Source organism: Oncorhynchus keta, chromosome 14 (genome assembly GCF_023373465.1).
Source record: "Oncorhynchus keta strain PuntledgeMale-10-30-2019 chromosome 14, Oket_V2, whole genome shotgun sequence".
Lineage (NCBI taxonomy): Eukaryota > Metazoa > Chordata > Actinopteri > Salmoniformes > Salmonidae > Oncorhynchus > Oncorhynchus keta.
The window spans coordinates 72,217,746-72,239,814 of NC_068434.1; the positions used below are offsets into that span (position 1 = coordinate 72,217,746).

Below are 22,069 nucleotides of genomic sequence, written 5' to 3' on the forward strand. Positions count from 1 at the left end.
TGTTGGTGAGGTAGTGGTGTTAGGAATAGGATGGTGTGTGTATGTAGGGAGTGTGTTGGTGATGTAGTGGTGGTAGGAATAGGATGGTGTGTGTATGTAGGGAGTGTGTTGGTGATGTAGTGGTGTTAGGAATAGGATGGTGTGTGTATGTAGGGAGTGTGTTGGTGAGGTAGTGGTGGTAGGAATAGGATGGTGTGTGTATGTAGGGAGTGTGTTGGTGAGGTAGTGGTGGTAGGAATAGGATGGTGTGTGTATGTAGGGAGTGTGTTGGTGATGTAGTGGTGTTAGGAATAGGATGGTGTGTGTATGTAGGGAGTGTGTTGGTGAGGTAGTGGTGGTAGGAATAGGATGGTGTGTGTATGTAGGGAGTGTGTTGGTGAGGTAGTGGTGTTAGGAATAGGATGGTGTGTGTATGTAGGGAGTGTGTTGGTGATGTAGTGGTGTTAGGAATAGGATGGTGTGTGTATGTAGGGAGTGTGTGGTGAGGTAGTGGTGTTAGGAATAGGATGGTGTGTGTATGTAGGGAGTGTGTTGGTGAGGTGGTGGTGTTAGGAATAGGATGGTGTGTGTATGTAGGGAGTGTGTTGGTGAGGTAGTGGTGTTAGGAATAGGATGGTGTGTGTATGTAGGGAGTGTGTGGTGAGGTAGTGTGTTAGGAATAGGATGGTGTGTGTATGTAGGGAGTGTGTTGGTGATGTAGTGGTGTTAGGAATAGGATGGTGTGTGTATGTAGGGAGTGTGTTGGTGATGTGGTGGCACATGTAACTGTATCTGTACTATAGTAGTGATGGTAGGATGCCTAGTACTACCTGTGCTCTCCGTTGAGCCCTCACCCAGGGAATGCAGGGAGATTTATCACCTATTGATACACCCCCTCTCTGAGCGCGCCCCCAAAGACACACGTAGTACAGTGTTGACTCATGAGCTATCCAGCCCACGGTTCATGAATCATTCTTTAAAAAAGGAGTACCCACCCCCCTTTTCCTCCTCTCCCTCCTTTTCCGTGACTTCCTTTTTCACTGTCAAATAGATAAAGTACACCAAGATGCAAGCCAAATAAAGAAACAAATGTTTTCTTTTTTTTCCATCATACATTTCCTTAGGTAGAAGTGGGAGATGATAAAATGATAGTAGAGGCTATTTTGCCACTTGCTGTTAGCACTGTCACCTGTGCTTTTGGTGCTGCTCGCTCAGCAGTTAGAGCAAAGTTAAACAGTGAACGCTCACTGCCTTTCTCTCACTCTCTCTCTCTCTCTCTCTCTCTCTCTCTCTCTCTCTCTCTCTCTCTCTCTCTCTCTCTCTCTCTCTCTCTCTCTCTCTCTCTCTCTCTCTCTCTCTCTCTCTCTCTCTCTCTCTCTCTCTCTCTCTCTCTCTCTCTCTCTTTGTCTTTTAACAGCCTCTAAATGACTTTGCTTTCTGCTTTCCATTATTCCTTAACTCCCCTTCTCTCCCTCCCTCCGTTTCTCCCTCCATCTCCTTGTCTTTTCTGAGGAAATAGAAAGCCGGTCATCTATCTAATCATTCACCTCTATCACTTTAAGGGTTTTAACATGCTCTATTCAACTCCTCTGTTTAGAGGTTATACTTTCCATTTCCTGGGCAAGGTTGGATGTACGTCTGTTAGACAACAGCCTCCGTTTTCTCTAATCAACTCCATGTTCTTGTTTATCATATCTTCTCACATCAGTTCTGACCTGGGGTGTGAAGAACACCCACCCCAGTCTTCAACCCAGATCTCTTTTCCCTATAGTTGACACTATGGTAGCACCATAGCCTGCTCCGATAAAGGTTGTGTTGATCAAAATCTTAGAGGAAATACATTTGACATTTGAATGAACCTTAACGAGGTTCTCTTCTTCTCTTCCTTCCAGTCCCATATCATCCTGCACCTTATCACCCTCGCTTCAGCTTCAGCACTACAGACCACCACAGTTCCTGTGTCTCTCCTATGATTCTCCATCCTCCCAGTCCCGCTCCCGGAGGTGAGTGATGGATCTCCCTGCTCTCGGTGGAGACGTGGATAAGGTAGAGCGATGACAGATGTAATAAAAATAAACCTGCCTGTCGGGGCCCCCTTCTCCATTCATCAACTCATCTGAGTGAGGCGTCTACTGGGCCGTCTGGGCCCGCCTATAACACGCACGGCTTGGGAAACGCTATTTGTCACCTGCTAAACGCTGCCATTGGCTGAGTATATAACGGCAGAGGCCCCCTCTTTCTCTCCTCTCATCCCCTTAGGAGGGATGGATGTACTGTATAGGTTTATTTATGTTACCTGGAGAGTACACGCAGAGTAAAGTGCGGTGCAAAGGAGAAGAGTGATGTCCTGATCTTTAGTTACGTTGCCATGGTTGAGCTCTTCCTCACTGATGTGATAGTGTTGAGTGTTGCTTTAAATGTAGGATAGGTGAGAGGGAGATAGAAGGGAAGCACTGTAGTTTCAATGTGCTTCCTTGATTATTGTGGATACTAGCCAGATAACGTGTCCGTGTGGAGTAGATATTGAACTATAATTTTAAAAAAATGGTTGATTGAGGTTGACTGTAAACAAATAGTGAACTGTGTACAAAGGGTGCTTATGGTGTAATGGCTGACAGCCTGGAGAGCTAAGAGGCTTTCTGTCATATCTTCTATGGTTTGCTCATACATAATTTATCTGAAACTTTATGTTCGACTCCATCACAGACATTGAGGCTGAAGGAAGATGCCATTTTACATTCCAGTCCTTGTGTTTTATGATAAATGTGCACAAAGTGCTCCCTCCTTTCCCCTTAGTGCACATAAACAATGTACTAGGTAAAGCCATAACTCTCTCATACACAGCTTATCACAACATCTCTGCTCAGCCAAACAGAAGCACCACTCTGAAGATATCTTTCAAGAGACAGTCGTTCAGAATAATCCAGTATCCACACAGGTATACTGTTGATCGAGGTGCTTTGCTGTCATTGTTGAACGTGTAAGGCTATGTCACTTACAAAGCCCTCCAGGCCCAGTCATAATTACCATGGTAATAACATGTCTTATAATAGTATGTCTCCGTTTGTATAGCCTGTTCTGTCTCATTTACAGGGTCTTGTGTGGCTCAATTGGAAGAGCACAGCGCAAGCAAAGCCAGGGTTGTGGGTTTGATTCCCACTGGGAACCAGTATGGTAAAAAAACATATGAAAATGTATGCAATCACTCACTACTGTAAGTCGCTCTGGATAAGAGTGTCTGCTAAATCACTAAAATGTAAATGTTCTCTGTGCCAATAACTTACATAGATCTCCATGTGTTTCTTCAATTTTTTAAAAGAGGCTTCAATAGTTAACAACACATAGACACCACATGAAACTCAACCCTATAGAGGAGCTCTACCATCCTGGAGAGAGTGCTAGCCTCTTGGTGAGAGGTACAGCTGCAGCTCAGGGAGTGCTGTGCCAGATAGTAATTCAGTCATAATTATGAAAGTTCCCAGGTGCTATACTGGGCTTCTCTAATCGTTATGGTAACCCAAGAGATGGTCTGTCTGTGCCTCCTGTTGTAATCGTTGACAAAGCCTACATTTACCCCCTGCTGTGGTTTTTAATAATAATATGATCACCTATGTGTAGGGTTGGTCTAATATGGGATCTCTAATCACTCAGAGGCCTGGGGCCACACTTACAGTTATGACCCTCTCCCCAGGGGTCAAAGTGCACCTTACCCACAAGTACATCATTATTATATGAAATTGGCATCTAGAGGGTCGTTTGGTTATTCCACAACACTGCACTTAAACCAATTAAGGCCAGACCTTGTTGGTCGTTTGTACATCAGAGGAGAATGTTTGACGTGATGGTAGATCTTACTAATGTGTCATTACAGGAGTTTTTTTCTGCCATTATGTTGTTAATGTGAGGGGTCTACATTGGGACCCTGGCCTGTCAATATACAGTACATCAAGATGATTGTATTACGATTACAGTCAGAGGTGTAGCCTTGAATTGAGATTACAGTCCAAGTGTTTCCAATCCAACGTCCCCCTGGTTAGAATTCCATCAGTAATTGATCTGATTGGTGAGAAATGACATATTTGACCAAATAACTGCAGCCTTTAATTTGCTAGGTACAGCTGTTTGTTTTTGAAGTGTAAAGGTAGGGTAAGGTTACCAGATGAAAGTCAGAGTCTAGCTAGCCTGGGCTGGAGTAGATATGTATTTATGCTGTATATGGGATTTGACCAATTTAAAGTAAGAAAATAGAGGTCGCCTGTGATGTATGGCTTCTTCTGTCTGGCCGTGTTTGCTCAGCTGGAAGTAATATTTGCCCACAGGATGGCTGGGTAAGTGAGTTTCTGATGAACATACATGTTTGACAGGGACTTTGAAGGGACTGTTTGGACAGAAATGTGTGGGAATTTTTAATGGAGGATGGAAGAGAAAGTTCTGTCCAAACATTCCACTTTGAGAGTAAAGCGTTATACCCCCCTCGCCCATCCCCCCTCACCTCCTCCCCCCTTCCTTCCTACGGTACTGCTCCCCACTGGACGTTGACTTATTTCTACCTTTGACAAATTAAATTTGTTGTGTTAAAAAGAGAGAGAGGCAAACACATTTGTTACTTAAAATACAGCAAAAGTGGATGAATCAACTTTTGTTTTATACTTTAGCAAGTAAATCAGCGATTTTGGCCATTCAACCCTAAACATTTTTAGGGGTTACAACTGATAAGGTATATTCCAACTTGTTTGAAAATAAAATATAGACGACTTTTTATCATCCCAGCACATACTGTTTCCCATACCTCCCATTTCCCTATTTAAGAATTACAATCATGAACAGAAAAGAGGTCTGCACCTGCCTTTCTCTCGTACTTAGAGCCATGGGCCTGTAGCTAGTAAATCATCTCCAAATTAAACTAAGTTTACAGTACAAGGCATTTTTCGGCCTTTCTCTTCCGTGTGGGTGGAATGGGACATGGTCTCCGTGGCCACCGTGCCTTTCCAGAGAGAGATGCAGTTACACTGTAATTTACAGGGATTAACTCCAGAGCCAAACTCTGACGCAGGCGTCCTGGCAAGGTATGCCGTCTCGCACGTACAGAGAGGCTGAAATTAACTTCAAATTAGGTACGGTACGGTAGCACACAGGCAGGCGGCTGGCCACTGTCAAAAACCCCTAAACCCTCTGAGCCATTGCTCGAGTTTGTTACAGGCTTCATTGTAGGACACCCTTCCCAGGACCCCTGAGCAGACGGACAGGCAGACATGAGAGCAGGGCATCTGAATGTCGCTAATAATAGACATCGTGGGTTGTACTGACGTCACACAGTGGCCAGAGGCACTCGCCTGGAATTCAGTCTGGATCAGCGCTTCACTTCCTGATGTGTCCCGGTGGTTTGCGGGTGGAGGGACGGCTGGTCGCCATCGGGGAGGGAGGGAAGGAGGGAGAAAGCCAGAGGCCGCTCCTGCTGGCAGGGAAGGGCAGGGGCCCTGGGCGCCCTCTGGCCGGGTCCTCTAGCCTAGCAGCCCCAAGAGAGCCCCAGAGACCTGCTAGCCCCCGGCTGCCCCCAGGCAGAGCAGACCTGTGTCCATGCCAGAACCCCAGGCCCCTTGGCTTGGTCAGCAGCCAGCCAGCCAGCTCCCACACCTTCCTCCTTCCTACTCTCTCTATCCTCCCTCTCCCCTCCCTAAAACATTTCCTTGTCCTCTCTCTCTCCCTTTGACCCCTATTCCCATGTTCTTACACTTATTCATCCCACTCACTCTCTCTCTCTCTACTTCTCTCTCTCTCTCTACATCTCTCTCAATCTCTCTTTCTGTCTCTCTCTCTCTCTCTCTCTCTGTCTCTCTCTCTCATAATGATTCCACATCTCCACTGTCCTCCATCCTCCTTCCCTCAGTCAGATTAGGTGAAAGTGTCCCTGCTGCCAAGAGTGGCCGGGCGCTGGAAACTTCCTATGCTGCTCTTTGTTTGAGACTGACAGATTGAGGGAAGGATGTGGGTGGGTGTGAACAGCAGGGAGGGAGAGAGAGAGAGGGATGTGGGGAGAGAGAGAGGGAAGTAGGGAGAGAGAGAGAGAGAGAGAGAGAAGTAGGGAGAGAGAGAGAGGGATGTAGGGAGAGAGAGGAGGGGTTGAGGTTGAAGCACTAGAGTACTGTTTTTTTCTTCCCGCCCTGAATCTGTGGCCTATTGAGAGATTCGGACAGTCGTATGCACAAACACCGCCATTTACATTTTACCATCTGTCTCTTAAGTGACCTTCTACCATTCAAATGATATCCTCCCCTGCGCCAGACATATTTTAATTGGTGTTGTGAAGACATCTCTTGAGTCTCCCAAATTGATATGGTTCTTACCTAATGACCAACAAGGGGTCCCGATACACAGGCCCTGTGACCGCTCAATGCGTGACCCTCACCTTTACAACATGAGAGATTTATAAGACATATGATGGATTATTGTTTTGTAATGAGGCTTGATGAAAACAGCCTCACAGGACAGGAAATTATATACTGCAATTATGTATATGTAAAGAGATGCAAATGTAAACAAAACCAAGGCAAAGCTGCATCGCAATGAATATTTCAGATGCAATCCATATGAGAGGAAATAAGCAAACATCATGAAGAGGAAAACCCTGTCCACACCTGTATAGTATCTGAATCTCTCTCCCTCGCTCCCTTTTTTACACTCTCCTGCTGCACTCTTTTCTCCTCTCTCGTTTCTCCCTATGCTCACAGGTCAGCTCTTTTACTGCCCTGTCTTCTCCCCCTCTTTTCCCTTCCCTTTTCTCCACCGTGTCCCTACCCTCTCCTCTCTCATTTCTCCCTGCCCTCTCCTCTCCCCTCTCTTCTCCCACTCCCTCTCTGTAGGCCCGTGGGGCCCCTCTGCTGTGTCCCGTTTCTCTGTGGCAAGGTTGTATTTCTTCATTAGGGCCTCTGGGGGACGGGGGAGACCCAGAGGATGTCAGAGTACATTAATTCTCATCAGGACATGGGCCCTCTCAGGTGTGAATGGCAGTGAGCAGCTGTCGACAGAGCTCTCTCAACCACACCACAGCTCGTATATCACTCAGTACATACACACGCACGCACGCACACACACACACTCTCTCACACACTCTCTCACACACACACACACACACACACACACACACACACACACACACACACACACACACACACACACACACACACACACACACACACACACACACACACACACACACACACACACACACACACACACACACACACACACACACACACACACACACACACACACACACACACTCAAGTAGGCACACAATCTCTGGCATTAGCAGATATCACCTAATTAGACTTCTATTCTACCCCTTCTCTCTTTCCTACCCAGGCATATTGATGTGCTGTGGAATTTATTTAAATTATTTTATTGGATGGTCTCTCTTACCTTGATATTATCAGCAATAAACATGATAACCACTTAGTCATTTCCAACATCTTATAGCATTAAATGTAGTTAAATACAAATGATAAGGGGCTGAATTGCACCCCAAAGTGTAGGTATGTACAGATATCTCAGTTTAGGACTTGACCCATAGTAATTGCAAAAGCATTCATATATCTTTAAGTCTTTAGGGGGACAGAATGGCATCTCTGCTTCATTTTCCATGTGAGTAAATTTGCTGGGAGCATTTTGAAAGCTGTGTGATTGCCTCATAGTCTCTCTACTGAGGTCTCTAACCACCAAAGCCTGGGATAGATCACTTCGAATCAATCTCTCTCTCTCTCTCTCTCTCTCTCTCTCTCTCTCTCTCTCTCTCTCTCTCTCTCTCTCTCTCTCTCTCTGTCTCTCTCACATTTCTCCTCTCTCTTACTTGCTTTCTCTTTCTCTTTCTCTGTCTCTCTGTCTCTCTCTCTCTCACACATTTCATATTTCTCCCTCTCTCTTTCACTGTCTGTTTCTCTCTCTCTCTTTCTCCCTCTCTCTTTCTCTCTCTCTCCTCACTTTTTTTCTCTCTCTCTCTCTCTCTCTCTCTCTCTCTCTCTCTCTCTCTCTCTCTCTCTCTCTCTCTCTCTCTCTCTCTCTCTCTCTCTCTCTCTCTCTCTCTCTCTCTCTCTCTCTCTCTCTCTCTCTCTCTCTCTCTCTCTCTCTGTCTCAGCATGTGTTGTCCTTAGATATGTATCTGCAGTAATTATAAAGTAAATCCTCCCAATGTAGTTGTTATGGCTCCCAGTAGAAGAGTATACAAATGACTCATATTTGCTCTGTGGTCAATGCTCTGAACAGACTGAACAGTCCCACTGGACTAGGAGGGAGGAGGTTAAGATTATGAAGGTCTGGACTATTAAACCCATTTGTTAAGGTCTTCACTCCTGGGAAGACTCAGCTCTATGGGACTCTGAGTGAATGAAGCTATGGAGACTTGTGTTGTTAATTAGCCCAGTTTGTTAGAGAGGACTTCACATTAGAGTCCAACTCATCAGTCAAATCCCCAATTCCTATTTTAACTCAGACAGTGGTTCTCAGAGCAATGGACTTTTCTCTTCTACTCTGGGATCCTCCATGGCAGAGAGAGGACTTGTTCAAAGATGTGACTTGCTAGAGCTATAGGGATTAAAATATCTCCAGGAAGATTCCTCTCCTCCCTCCCTCTCTCTCCGTTGATTATTTTGTCATCCCTTTAATATTTTGTCATCATGCACTCTGATTTTCCGACATCTCTGGTTGTTCAGTGAATTTGTTATCTGTGCTCTCCATTATCCTATTTGGTCTGGGATCTAACTCTCTCGCTTTCTCTCTCTCACTCTCTTTCACTCGCTCTCTCTGTTCCATGCAGCTCTGTGGTCTCGCGGGGCCCTTTATTAGTTAATTATCTCTAATTAGGCAAAGGTCAGGATGGAATAATGATTTCTCCCATTGAAGCTGAGGGACTCCGGAGGAACATAAGTATGTTCAGCTTCCACCAATAGGGGAGCCCACAGTTGGTATGATGACATACATTTAGATTTGATTTACGATAGGCTGTCATTGAGGCCATCCAGATAAGTCATTGTGATAAGTGACAGAAGTAAGATGATCTTTATGGTGTGACCACCTTTATGCTAGTTAAGATTAACATTGATATTAGTAAATGTCCAAGATGTTGAGCACTGAATCAGTTGCACACCCTGGGAGAAATTGCTGCTTCCCCAGTCCACACTTACCCCATCCTCTTTCTCTCATTCTTTCTCTACTGGCCCCAGACCCATCTGTTGCTGGATGGGGGCCAGGGTGTGGCCCTCTCCCCTTCCTCACCCCCTTCACAGCCCACACATTGCTCCCCAACTCTCTGTTGCCCTTGGAGCAGTGTATGCCTCTCTGACCTTCAGGGGGCCTTCTGTTTGACCAACGGCCTTGCTGGAGGAAAAGAGAGACATTTCTGGTCCAAACCAGTCATTTCCTTCACTGTCTTAGAGGGAGAAGTTACACATCAACACAGTGAGGGTGTTAAACTATATGCACACCCAACTATATTAACATTCAGACATATGTGAAGGATTGTAAAATGACCTTGACTCTTCATTATTTAGGGAATACTCAATCGTCAACCTCCTCTACCTTACCATAGACATCTCTCTACATAAACTAGTACAAATCCTTGACCTGTAACAGTGGTGTGGTAGTGTCACGTTCATCATAACGAGGAGACCAAGGCACAGTGTGATATGAATACATTCTTCTTTATTTAAACGAAGAACACTAAACAAACTAACAAAATAACAAAATGACCGTGAAGCTATAAACACGAGTGCTGACATGCAACTACACATAGACAATAACCCACAAAACCAAAATGGAAATAGCAACCTAAATAGGATCCCCAATCAGAGACAACAATAAACAGCTGTCTCTCATTGAGAACCAATTCAGCCCATCATAGACCTACATATACATAGACATACTAAAACCCCATAGATATACAAAAAACCCTAGATAGGTAAAAATGAAACCAACCACCCTTGTCACACCCTGGCCTAACCAAAATAATAAAGAAAACAAAGATAACTAAGGTCAGGGCGTGACAGGTAGTAAATGAATGTAGCTGTAATCTAGGAATGGATTTGGAATGTTGAATGTATAGTACAGCATACTGCAGAGCGAGAGAGACAGAGAGTCTGAGGGAGACATACAGTGCATTCGGAAATTATTCAGACCCCTTGACTTTTTCCACATGTTGTTACGTAACAGCTTTATTCTAAAATGGATGGGAAAAGAATCCCTCATCAATCTACACACAATACCCCATAATGACAAAACAAAAATATTTTCAAATGTACTAAAAATTATAAACGTAAATATTACATTTACATAAGTATTCAGACCCTTTACTCAGTACTTTGTTGAAGCACCTTTGGCAGTGATTACAGAATTGAGGCTTCTTGAGTATGATGCTACAAGCTTGGCACACCTGTATTTGGGGAGTTTCTCCCATTCTTCTCTGCAGATCCTCTCAAGCTGTCAGGTTGGATGGGGAAAGTTGCTGCACAGTTATTTTCAGGTCTCTCCAGGGATGTTCTATCGGGTTCAAGTCCAGGCTCTGGCTGTGCCACTCAAGGACTCTGAGACTTGTCGCGAAGCCACTCCTGCATTGTCTTGGTTGTGTGCTTAGAGTCGTTGTCCTGTTGGTAGGTGAACCTTCACCCCAGTCTGAGGTCATAAGCGCCCTGGAGCAGGACTTGTACTTTGCTCCGTTCATCTTTCCCTCGATCCTGACTAGTCTCCCAGTCCCTGCCACTGAAAAACATCACCACAGGATGATGCTGCCACCACCATGCTTCACCGTAGGGATGGTGCCAGGTTTCCTCCAGACGTGACGCTTGGCATTCAGGCCAAAGAGTTCAATCTTGGTTTCATCAGACAAGATAATCTTGTTTCTCATGGTCTGAGAGTCCTTCGGGTGCCTTTGGCAAACTCCAAGAGGGCTGTCATCTGCCTTTTACTGAGGAGTGGCTTCCAACTGGCCACTCTACAATAAAGGCCTGATTGGTGGAGTGCTGCGGAGACAGTTGTCCTTCTGGAAGGTTCTGCCATCTCCGCAGAGGAACTCTGGAGCTCTGTCAGAGTGACCTACGGGTTCTTGGTCACCTCTCTGACCAAGGCCCTTCTCCCCGACCAAGCCCCTTCTCCCCCGATTGCTCAGTTTGGCCAGGTGGCCATCTCTTGCAATGATGGAGGCCACTGTGTTCTTGGGTACCTTTGATGCTACAGATATATTTTGGTACCCTTCCCCAGATCTATGCCTCAACACAATCCTGTCTCGGAGCTCCACGGACAATTCCTTTGACCTCATGGCTTGGTTTTTGCTCTGACATGCACTGTCAACTGTGGAACTTTATATAGACAGGTGTGTGCTTTTCCAAATCATGTCTAATCAATTGAATTTACCACAGGTGGCCTCCAATCAAGTTGTAGAAACATCTCAAGGATGATCAATGGAAACAGGATGCACCTGAGCTCAATTTCGAGTTTTAAAGCAAAGTGTCTGAATACATATGTAAATAAGGTATTTCAGTTTTTTTATATTTATACATTTGTTAAAACTTCTAAAAACCTGTTTTCACATTGTTTTTATGGGGTATTGTGTGTATATTGATGAGCTTAAACATTTATTTAATCCATTTTAGAACAAGGCTGTAATGTTACAAAATGTGAAAAAAGTCAAGCGGTCTGAATACTTCCCCAAATGCACTGTAGACAGACTACATTCAGAGAGACAGAGTGTCTGAGGGGGATATAGACACAGTAGCTACATTCAGAGAGACAGAGTGTCTGAGGGTGATATAGACACAGTAGCTACATTCAGAGAGACAGTGTCTGAGGGTGATATAGACACAGTAGCTACATTCAGAGAGACAGAGTGTCTGAGGGTGATATAGACACAGTAGCTACATTCAGAGAGACAGTGTCTGAGGGTGATATAGACACAGTAGCTACATTCAGAGAGACAGAGTGTCTGAGGGTGATATTGACACAGTAGCTACATTCAGAGAGACAGAGTGTCTGAGGGTGATATTGACACAGTAGCTACATTCAGAGAGACAGAGTCTGAGGGTGATATAGACACAGTAGCTACATTCAGAGAGACAGAGTGTCTGAGGGTGATATTGACACAGTAGCTACATTCAGAGAGACAGAGTGTCTGAGGGTGATATAGACACAGTAGCTACATTCAGAGAGACAGAGTGTCTGAGGGTGATATTGACACAGTAGCTACATTCAGAGAGACAGTGTCTGAGGGTGATATAGACACAGTAGCTACATTCAGAGAGACAGAGTGTCTGAGGGTGATATTGACACAGTAGCTACATTCAGAGAGACAGAGTGTCTGAGGGTGATATAGACACAGTAGCTACATTCAGAGAGACAGTGTCTGAGGGTGATATAGACACAGTAGCTACATTCAGAGAGACAGAGTGTCTGAGGGTGATATTGACACAGTAGCTACATTCAGAGAGACAGAGTGTCTGAGGGTGATATAGACACAGTAGCTACATTCAGAGAGACAGAGTGTCTGAGGGTGATATAGACACAGTAGCTACATTCAGAGAGACAGTGTCTGAGGGTGATATAGACACAGTAGCTACATTCAGAGAGACAGAGTGTCTGAGGGTGATATAGACACATTAGCTACATTCAGAGAGACAGTGTCTGAGGGTGATATAGACACAGTAGCTACATTCAGAGAGACAGAGTGTCTGAGGGTGATATTGACACAGTAGCTACATTCAGAGAGACAGAGTGTCTGAGGGTGATATTGACACAGTAGCTACATTCAGAGAGACAGAGTCTGAGGGTGATATAGACACAGTAGCTACATTCAGAGAGACAGAGTGTCTGAGGGTGATATTGACACAGTAGCTACATTCAGAGAGACAGAGTCTGAGGGTGATATAGACACAGTAGCTACATTCAGAGAGACAGAGAGTCTGAGGGAAATATAGACAGACAGTAGCTACATTCCAAGAGACAGAGAGTCTGAGGGAAATATAGACAGACAGTAGCTACATTCAGAGAGAGAGTCCTTGTTATGAGTGTTTGTTTCCTTCAGAAGCTCCTCTGTTGACAGTGGCTTGGCACTGCTCACATACCCCAGCCAGAGAAAGGGGAGAAGGGTGGAGGAGAGAACCAGGAGAGGGGAGGAGGGTCGAGGGGAGGAACGAGAGAGAGGGGAGGAGGCGAGGAATGAGAGAGAGGGAAGGTAGTGGGGAGGAACCAACAAGGGCTGTCTACCTCAAGGTCACCCTTCAAATCAAGCAGTCGATCCCTGGAGCCAAGTCAGGGAGGGTGTAGTGGGTAGTGTGGCTCAGACTGGAGCACCCAACCACGCTGGGGCCCGGCCATAAAGTCCCCAGAACACCCCACCACGCTGTGGCCCGGCCATAAAGTCCACAGAACACCCCACCACGCTGGGGCCCGGCCATAAAGTCCCCAGAACACCCCACCACGCTGTGGCCCGGCCATAAAGTCCACAGAACACCTCACTACACTGCACCAGTACACCCAAGGGGTGAGCCAGGCTTTGGGTTACAAATGAGCAATTACCCTGGATACCCCTTTTCATATAACTCTGTTTATCTTGAATCTCAGTGTTTGTTTGGAACTGAACCCACTCCCTCCAATGCCAAAAACAATCGCTGTTGTCAGTGCCGTCGAGGGGAGATGTAACCATCCATCCACGCTAACTGCTCTCGACGGTGAATTTATATTTTGTAATTTTATGTCATTTCTCATATGATTACATTAAATGTATATAGAGGCCTATAGACTCATTTGTGTGTTTTTTTCTCTGTCTGTCTTGGTATAAAATACAACAGGAAGTCTATCTTGACAGATTGATCATTGGCTTCAGGTTATATTGAAAGTTTCATTATCACGGCGACCACCTAGCACAGTTAGCATCCACTGCAGCCACACCTTTAGCCACAACCATTCACAGTTGTCAGTGAACCTGCACAGTCCCACCCAACCTACTTACTGACTCACACACACACACACACACACACACACACACACACACACACACACACACACACACACACACACACACACACACACACACACACACACACACACACACACACACACACACACACACACACACACACACACACACACTGTAACCATTCACTGGAGGGAGGCATTCTGCATTTAGACTCAGGAAGGGGAAATCAATGGGGCCAAATTATCCGTCTACAATTCCACACTTGAAATATTTGTGTAATTGCTTGAACGTGTGGGCCTATTATTATATTTCAAGTGGTTGGAATTCCAGATTGTGTACTGGTGCCTTGTCTGTTTACATTTTAGGTCTCTGTTCGAAAATGTGGTTCAATGAATGTGTCATAATGAGTGACTTGAGTGTCTTCTATTGACATAAATAACATACTTGAGGAATATCTACACAAATGAATAATGTTCCATTAGATTGAGTTACTTTTTATACTACCCATTGTGACTACATTAATCATATGCTTCATGAATTACTCCCTAACAAGTTGTTTATATCTGACAGACAAATAATCACGAGGCTAGTTCAGCACATTTAGAGAACTGAAGAGAGATATGGCATATTTCAAAGACGTTCAGCGGCTCCTAAACATATGGTCCCTTTCCTTCTCATTGTTACTAAAGAGCCGTGTCAGTATAGTAGTGCTTGGACTGGGGCCCATGCAATGTGACAGGGTAGTCTCATTAAGGTATCCTAATCAAGTATCCTACTCTCATCCCCTCATCCTCTCTTCCCCTCATCCTCCCTTCTCTCACAGTAGAGGCAGTGTTCTGGCTGAGGCTGGGTGATGAGGATTCAAGGCTCTGTGTTTGTGTTGGAGCGGGGCCAGGGCTAAGGCCAGTCAGCCTCCTATATCTGCCCTCCTTCCCCCCAGGGGATGGCTCGCTAGCTGCTGGAAAAACAGCTCAACCGAGGGACTGGGGCTGGGGCCAGTCATTAGCCTGCCTGGAAGAGACTCCTCCGCCTGGTTGAGAGAGAAGGAGAGAGACATTTGGAAAGAGACATGTGGAAAGAGATGGAAAGAAAGGTAGCAGGTAAGACAGATGTGGACAGACTGCTGGACAGACAGGACAGACAGAGAGATGCAAAAGTGAAATGCATGTTACTCATTCCCAATCACCTAGCTCAACACACTATAAACAACATACAGTACCTCACCACACTACCACAGACCGGTACAGTATCATGATCCATTCATTCCACTATTCATCTGAACATCCAAAGACCCAGAGGTGGAGCCCAGACAGGGCAGGAGGTCCTGTCTGGGCAGGAGGTCTTGCGAGGCCCATGTAGTCCCATAACTCCTCTGCGTTAGAACATGGAGACCAGCCACTTCCAGCTCTCTTAAAGAGCTCATTAAACAGGCCTCATATTTGTTCAGCTGCCAGCCATGAGGTGAACTGAAGCGGCCCAATGTGTCCACACCTAGCTTGGGTGGAAAGTGCAAGGTGAGGGAGGAGTTGAGCTTCTGAGGAATGGGCTTGAACCTCAGGTTTGTCGGCTTTCAATCCCAGAAGAAGTATAGGTATTATGTGTGACCCCTGAGACTGGGGCTGAATGACAATGGGTTTTTATTCTATACTGTCGGAAGTGTGTGGAGCAGGGTTCCATGGAGTTTGGAATGGCACATCTTCCCAACAGCTGTTACTGTTTACTGTTGAATATCAGATAAGTAAGGAAAAGGAAAATATATTACTTAACACAATCTACAATACAATATGTAATACACTGCAATACAATTTACAATACACTATGCATTACACAACAATACAATCTACTTTACAGCTCAATAAATCAAACTGAAATAGGACCATCAGAATTAAAAAGAGGTGAAACAGATTTCTTGGCCTAACCACACAACAAATCAGACGTTCTTAACAATGGGTATACCACTGAGCTACTTCCCTGACGTTTATTAACCAATCAACAGGGGGATGGGTGTGGGAGGGAATTAACTTGATGAATGGGCTTGCCAACCAGCTCATTTACTCACTGTCTCCATATTAGCAGTACTCTGACCCCTCTCCTCGTTCTGTGAGCATCAAGCCTGTAGCCTCCCTTCCTTTCCACCTCTCCTTCACTTTACAGCCACTGGTCAAAATGTCAGAAATATGGTCTCTGCATCCCTTCCAGATCAATGGTTTATAAGAGGAGGGTCAGGAGCCATAGTAAGGCAGCTATTTGAGAGTATTGGGAGTTGGCCTCTGCTGGCCAGCCTGAGTGGAGGACCCTGGCTGACTCGGTCCCTCCCGTGGCTTAACCAAGCATCCCTGCCCAGCCCCTCTGGCGGAGTACAATTGATTTTGGCGGTGGATGGAATAAAGATTGATTGAATCAGAATGGAAAGGACCGCGCAGGAGGATCGACCATGCAGTAACCCCTGAGCCTTGGACGCGTTTGCCAAGAAAGTACTCTGAGTTATTCTAGCGGAAGGGGCGATGCGATTAAAGCAGTCTCCACATGGTACTACTCCCCCTCCCCACTGACTCCCCACTGACTCCCCACTGACTACCCACTGACTGCACTGCACACTGCGGTTGGAGATGGGGGGGGTGTCCTCTGGAGACTATTGGAGACTATAGACATGTGGCCACTAGAGTGAGGTTATATTTGTTAATTAAAAGATAGCTGCTGCCTGGGTTACCGCTACTATGTGGTCACTGCTGATGAAGGCGTGGAAAGGCTTGTGATGAAAGAGGTCATCACATTGGTTGGAAATCCTTCCCATTAGATGTACTGTATGGCTAAAAATAGGCTCAGAGTACTTGATGAGGTTAGCTGCAGTGGATGGTGAACAGGCTTAGTGTAGTGTAGGAGTTTAAAAGGGTTTAAAAGGGTTGGTGGGCAAATGATGAGGTAAGGCAAAACGCTCTCATCTTGAAGGACAATAATAATTAATTCATTCATCTATTCATTCATTCGTTCATTCATTCAACAGACCTATCATGAAGAGGGATTGTTGATAATACAATATGATTTTTATTTAGGTTTTCCAACAGAGCTGAGTGGCAGTAAAGCTCCGCAGTTGTTGCATTCAAGCCTGTGCAAGCCCAGACAGCCGCTGAAGGGACCCTGCTCAAGTGCGCTCGTTAAAAACTTGACACCGTGATATTCCTGCAATTAGGGGATTATGATATAACTGGCACATCAATGGTGTTGCCTCCTGCAACTTTAACTCAACTCAAACACACTCGTCTGGGAGGTCCCTGTCATCTCCGCCTCTGGAAACTATGTGATGTGTCATTACCAGTGTGTATTTCCAGCGTCGTCGTAGCTAGCTAGCTCGGTGCTAGCTCCATTACCAAGGGACGTTGTCTAACACCTGTCAGAAACGGGTCCCGCCAGAGACAATCAAAGAGCGGTGCGTGGCGTGTTTGATGTGTACTCAAACGTAATGTGCTGTGAAAACATTGCAGCACTCTGCCAACACTCCGCTCCTACTACCTCTCCCCGGCTCTCTCTAGCTCTGTTTCCTCTTCCTCCACTTGTGTGCCTGCAACGCTTGTGTTGATCCTGGTATTATGCTGCTGCGTCAAAGTGCTCACTGAAAAGAGATCTGCAGACGTATGGACCTTGGAGTGACTAAACAGGCCCATCTGTTGAAGATACTCTGATGAGAATGTCTTACTTCTGTTTGTTTGTAGTACAAGGATGGAAGCTACTGTCAAGCTGTTGTAATCTGGCATGCTGAACATGGATAAAGGATGTTACTTTTGATAGTATATCATTACTGAAACAATGCATTTTGGTGATACATTATATGGTATGTGTAGTGTATGGGAGTTTGTCCAGTTTCAAATCAATAATCATGTGAAGCGATGTAGATGACTGTTAGTCTGATATAATCATCTATAAAACATGTGTAGAGGCTAGTATGGGTTAAGTGTAGAATCTGGAACAGTACCTCAGGTAAACAGTAAAAGCCAGCTGTACATCAATATTGTACGCAAACATGAGATGATCCAATATGGCGGAGAGAGTACTATCTAGAGACCTGCTAGTACTGCATCCCCTCATTCAGAACCAATATTTTTCCTGGCAGACCAGGACTCAGCCTTAGCCTGAGAGAGGAGAGCAGTTCTTTTTGGACAGCACCGGGCCTCTTAGCAAACAGCCTGGACAATTCCCCACACACTTCTTTATGATCAGCCTGTCCTCTCCTCTCCTCCTCTTCTCTTTTTATTATTTGAAGTCAAGGAGAGTTGTTCTGCACTCCTCTCTCCTGGAAGCAGTAAGGATATTCAGTTACTTGTTTCCCAACTATGGTCCTGGCCAGGAAGTAGAGAGCAGCGTTCTGGGGGACCGTGCTCCGTGCCTGGAGAGTTCCTCTCCAGAGCAGTTGGAGTGTCCAAGACCTGGATCATCTACTGGCATGCTGCGCTCTGTCTCACCCCACACCTCCAGGGTCCTGCGGGAACACTCAATTCTCGCCCTCTCTGAGTTGGACAGAGGATTAGCGAGAGATGGAGGGATAGTGTGATTGGATAAGTGGAGAGAACATATTGGTGGATTTGTAGGAATACAGGGCAGGTATTTAACCCTTCCCTTGTATTCTAAAAATCTACAAAGTTATGCTACTGGTCAATTTTACACTAAGTACATCAAGATTATAGATCTTAACCTCCCAAAATGTAATTTCCAGTAGCTGAGAATGTCCCCTTTCATATGCTTTTCCCCTTGAGTTGATAGACCAAACTGTTCTGAATTTAGAGCCAAACATTTGATTACTGTACCAAAGTTGTCATTCAATCAAATGATGACATTTTACTACATTTATGACAGCTTAAGCTCATTTTTAGGCAAACTTCAGATCACTGTCCTTCAGCCTCTATCAGAGGGAAAACATGCATATATCCTTGTAATCATCAAGATTAGAACTTTACTGCACACCATTTGTCTATAGCGTCAAGGTCAAAGGTAAAATTGCAGGTCAAATACAGACCAAGTACAGAGTCAACTACAGATCAAGTACAGCAGTGGTTCCCAAACTGTAAGGTGGGCGGCGCGGGTCCCCCCCCAAATAAAATAATACTATATATATTAAACTCATTCAAGCTTTCGAATTGGGTAGTGCATTTTTCATTTTGTCATTGCATATCTTAGAGAGCTATTTATAACTTGTCAGAGATGTCCAGATCAACTAGCTCACACTCTAAAAAGAAAAGGTTCCTGGAGTATCCTTCAGGGGTTCTTCAAATTGAAACTGTGGGGGAACCCCTATAAGTTCTTCAAAGAACCCTTTAGATGGTTATTAAAATAACCCCTTTTACTGGATCCTCAAAGAACCTTTTGAAGAACCTTTTGGGGTTTATCTTTGAACTACACCCCCTCCCCTTTCATTATTATTATCAACAAGCATAAAAACTATATTTTAGTTCTCAGTGTTAATTATGATTTTAGTGGGAAAGCAGACTAAAAAAAATTGTAAATATGAGGTAAACTCCCAGCAGAGCCCCAAGTCCAATGGGTTTATCCCCTGGTTTGAGGATGTTTATGTGTTGATGTTCTCCATATCCACAATGATTTTGCAGTGCATGGTGATCAAACATGTTTCCTGTTATATTCATCAGAGGTGTAGGGAGGGTGAAGGCTGTGAATCCCCCCCAAAATAGTCATTATACAGATGATTAACAAAACATGCACATGACAGTATTCATACCTTGGTTTTTGTGGTGAATGTGAATGAAAACCATTATAACAGTTTTTTTCATACCTTGTCCATAATGTAGAGGCCTATGGGATATTTATTGAAGAGGTAAGGGAGGAGGATGGTAAATGTGATCTGCATAACATGCCTTTGCATGCCTTCTCGTCTGTATACCTGCAGACACAAAAGTGAGCAGTTCAATCATCTGCATCCAATACAGCTAGCCTTCAACATATTCTTAAAGTCTGTCACGTTCGTTGTATGGAGGAGACCAAGGCGCAGCGTGACAAGAGTACATAACTCTTTTAATGAGAAGAACGAACACTGAACAAAACGTGACGCTATATACAACGAGTGCTAAAACAGGCAACTACACAGAATAATAGCCCACAAAATACCCAAGGAATATGGCTACCTAAATATGGTCCCCAATCAGAGACAACGATAAACAGCTGCCTCTGAGAACCAATCTAGGCAACCATAGACAAAAACACCTAGACTAGAAACAACCCTATAACCATACAAAAACCCTAGACAGGTCAAAAACACATCCCTCGTCACACCCTGACCTAACCAAGATAAGAAAACAAAGAATACTAAGGTCAGGGCGTGACAGTCTACATATTCATACCTCCTTGTTTATTGATATCCATTTATTTGTGCCCATTGAATAGTGTTTTAGAAAGATAAACAGAATCATAAAACAATATCAATTTAGATCATACAAGGGACAAACCTTACCTTAAATTGAAGAGATCGTAACATTTTTCAGTTAAGTGCCTGCACCAACTAAAGAGGTTCCTCGATGAACCCCACCTCCTATGGGGTTCTTGGAAGAACCTTTTGGGAGCCATTTTCAGTGCCAAGAACCCTAAGGTTGTTAAAAGAACTTTGAGGAGCTTCTAAGAATCCTTGTTGATCCCAACATTTTTTGAGTGTTCCCCAATGCTGGAAGTAGGGCCTGAGTGAAAAACCTTTGGAACCCCTAAGGTCATGGACATTTTTTGGGGGGGTTAAATACTATTTTAGTTTCCATCAAATTGGCGACATATATTCATGCGAATATTCTAGAATCTGCATGAAGAAAAAAAAAAGCACATTTTCCCAGAAGTGTTATGTTTCCACCAAACATACCTGTATTTGTTGTGATAAAAATCAACGCTTGCTGATATACTGCACACAAAGTGTAGGCCTACTTTACATACTTTTTCGCTTACAAGTGCTATGCGTTTCCATTGTCACAAAGACTGTTGTGTTAAATAGCAAATGTGCCTCCTCTGGTCTTGGCACCTGTGCTCTTGTAACGATTCTCCTCTTCGTCTGAGGAAGAGTAGTCAAGATCGGACCAAAATGCTGTTAAATTTACTATAATAATAATACACAAAATAACAAACGTGAAACAACAAAAATCGAAACAGTTCTGTATGGTGAAAACACAGACACAGAAAACAACTACCCACAAACACCAGGTGGGAACAGGCTACCTAAGTATGGTTCTCAATCAGAGACAACGAGTGACAGCTGCCTCTGATTGGGAACCATACCAGGCCAAACACATAGAACTATAATACACAGAACAAACATAGAATGCCCACCCCAACTCACGCCCTGACCAAACTAAAATAGAGACATAAAAAAGGAACTAAGGTCAGGACGTGACAGCTCTAGCCATCAGCTCTCAGATACAGTGCTGGTAGCACTGAGGTATAGGCAGGTAGGCTGTGTGGGTTGGCTAGTCTACATGATGAGATTATTATGGATAAGAATGAGAATATTAGTATTTATGAAACGGTAGTCAAGGATCGATCACCATGTCACCAGAATAAGAGCCGTAATATTTATTGATAGGCAGCATCACGATCACCCTGCACTTTCACCAACCTTTGAAGTTCTTCATAAATTGTTTAATCTGTAATCTAATAAACGGTGTGGTTTTGTGAGTCGTAGTGGTAGGAGCACACATCATATCATCGCGTGACTCCAAGTTTACTTCAATACTATCGTTATTATGTTTGCACATAAAGCCATTTCCACCACCATTTACGGCATAATTCATTTTACAGACACAAAAAGATCCCACCATGGCGAACAAACAAATGTTTGTATACAAGCATGGTTAGTGATTAAAAACTCTCTTGAGGATCAAACTGACCAGGAACATAAGAGAAGGGTTTAAGACAGGCAGCTGTTAGATGGAAGAAAGGGGTCTTTCGGGTTTAGGCAACAGATTACAGTTAGAAATGTGTTCAGTATCATTTTCATGCCAAATTCTGACAGCATTTGGATCAAGTGTTTTAATTTGTAGTTTTGCTGTTAAACTGCTTCGGCAGCTTCATTGTGCTGTCATGCCAATAAAGCATGTGGGACTGCAGATGTGAGTCCACACTGCTACAGACTAAGAGGCTACTCAAGGTCAATGTGCA

The 22,069-nt window shown here is 44.4% G+C and overlaps 1 long non-coding RNA gene across 1 annotated transcript; it reads right to left on the reverse strand.

The window, feature by feature from the left end:
- Positions 1-17,329: 17,329 nt before the first annotated feature.
- On the reverse strand, positions 17,330-20,656 carry LOC127907432 (uncharacterized). The gene is made up of 3 exons (XR_008064402.1): positions 20,388-20,656; positions 19,713-19,820; positions 17,330-18,435 (listed from the first exon to the last, which is right to left on the reverse strand). It is a non-coding gene; the product is annotated as an uncharacterized LOC127907432 (long non-coding RNA).
- Between the last annotated feature and the right edge of the window lie 1,413 nt (positions 20,657-22,069).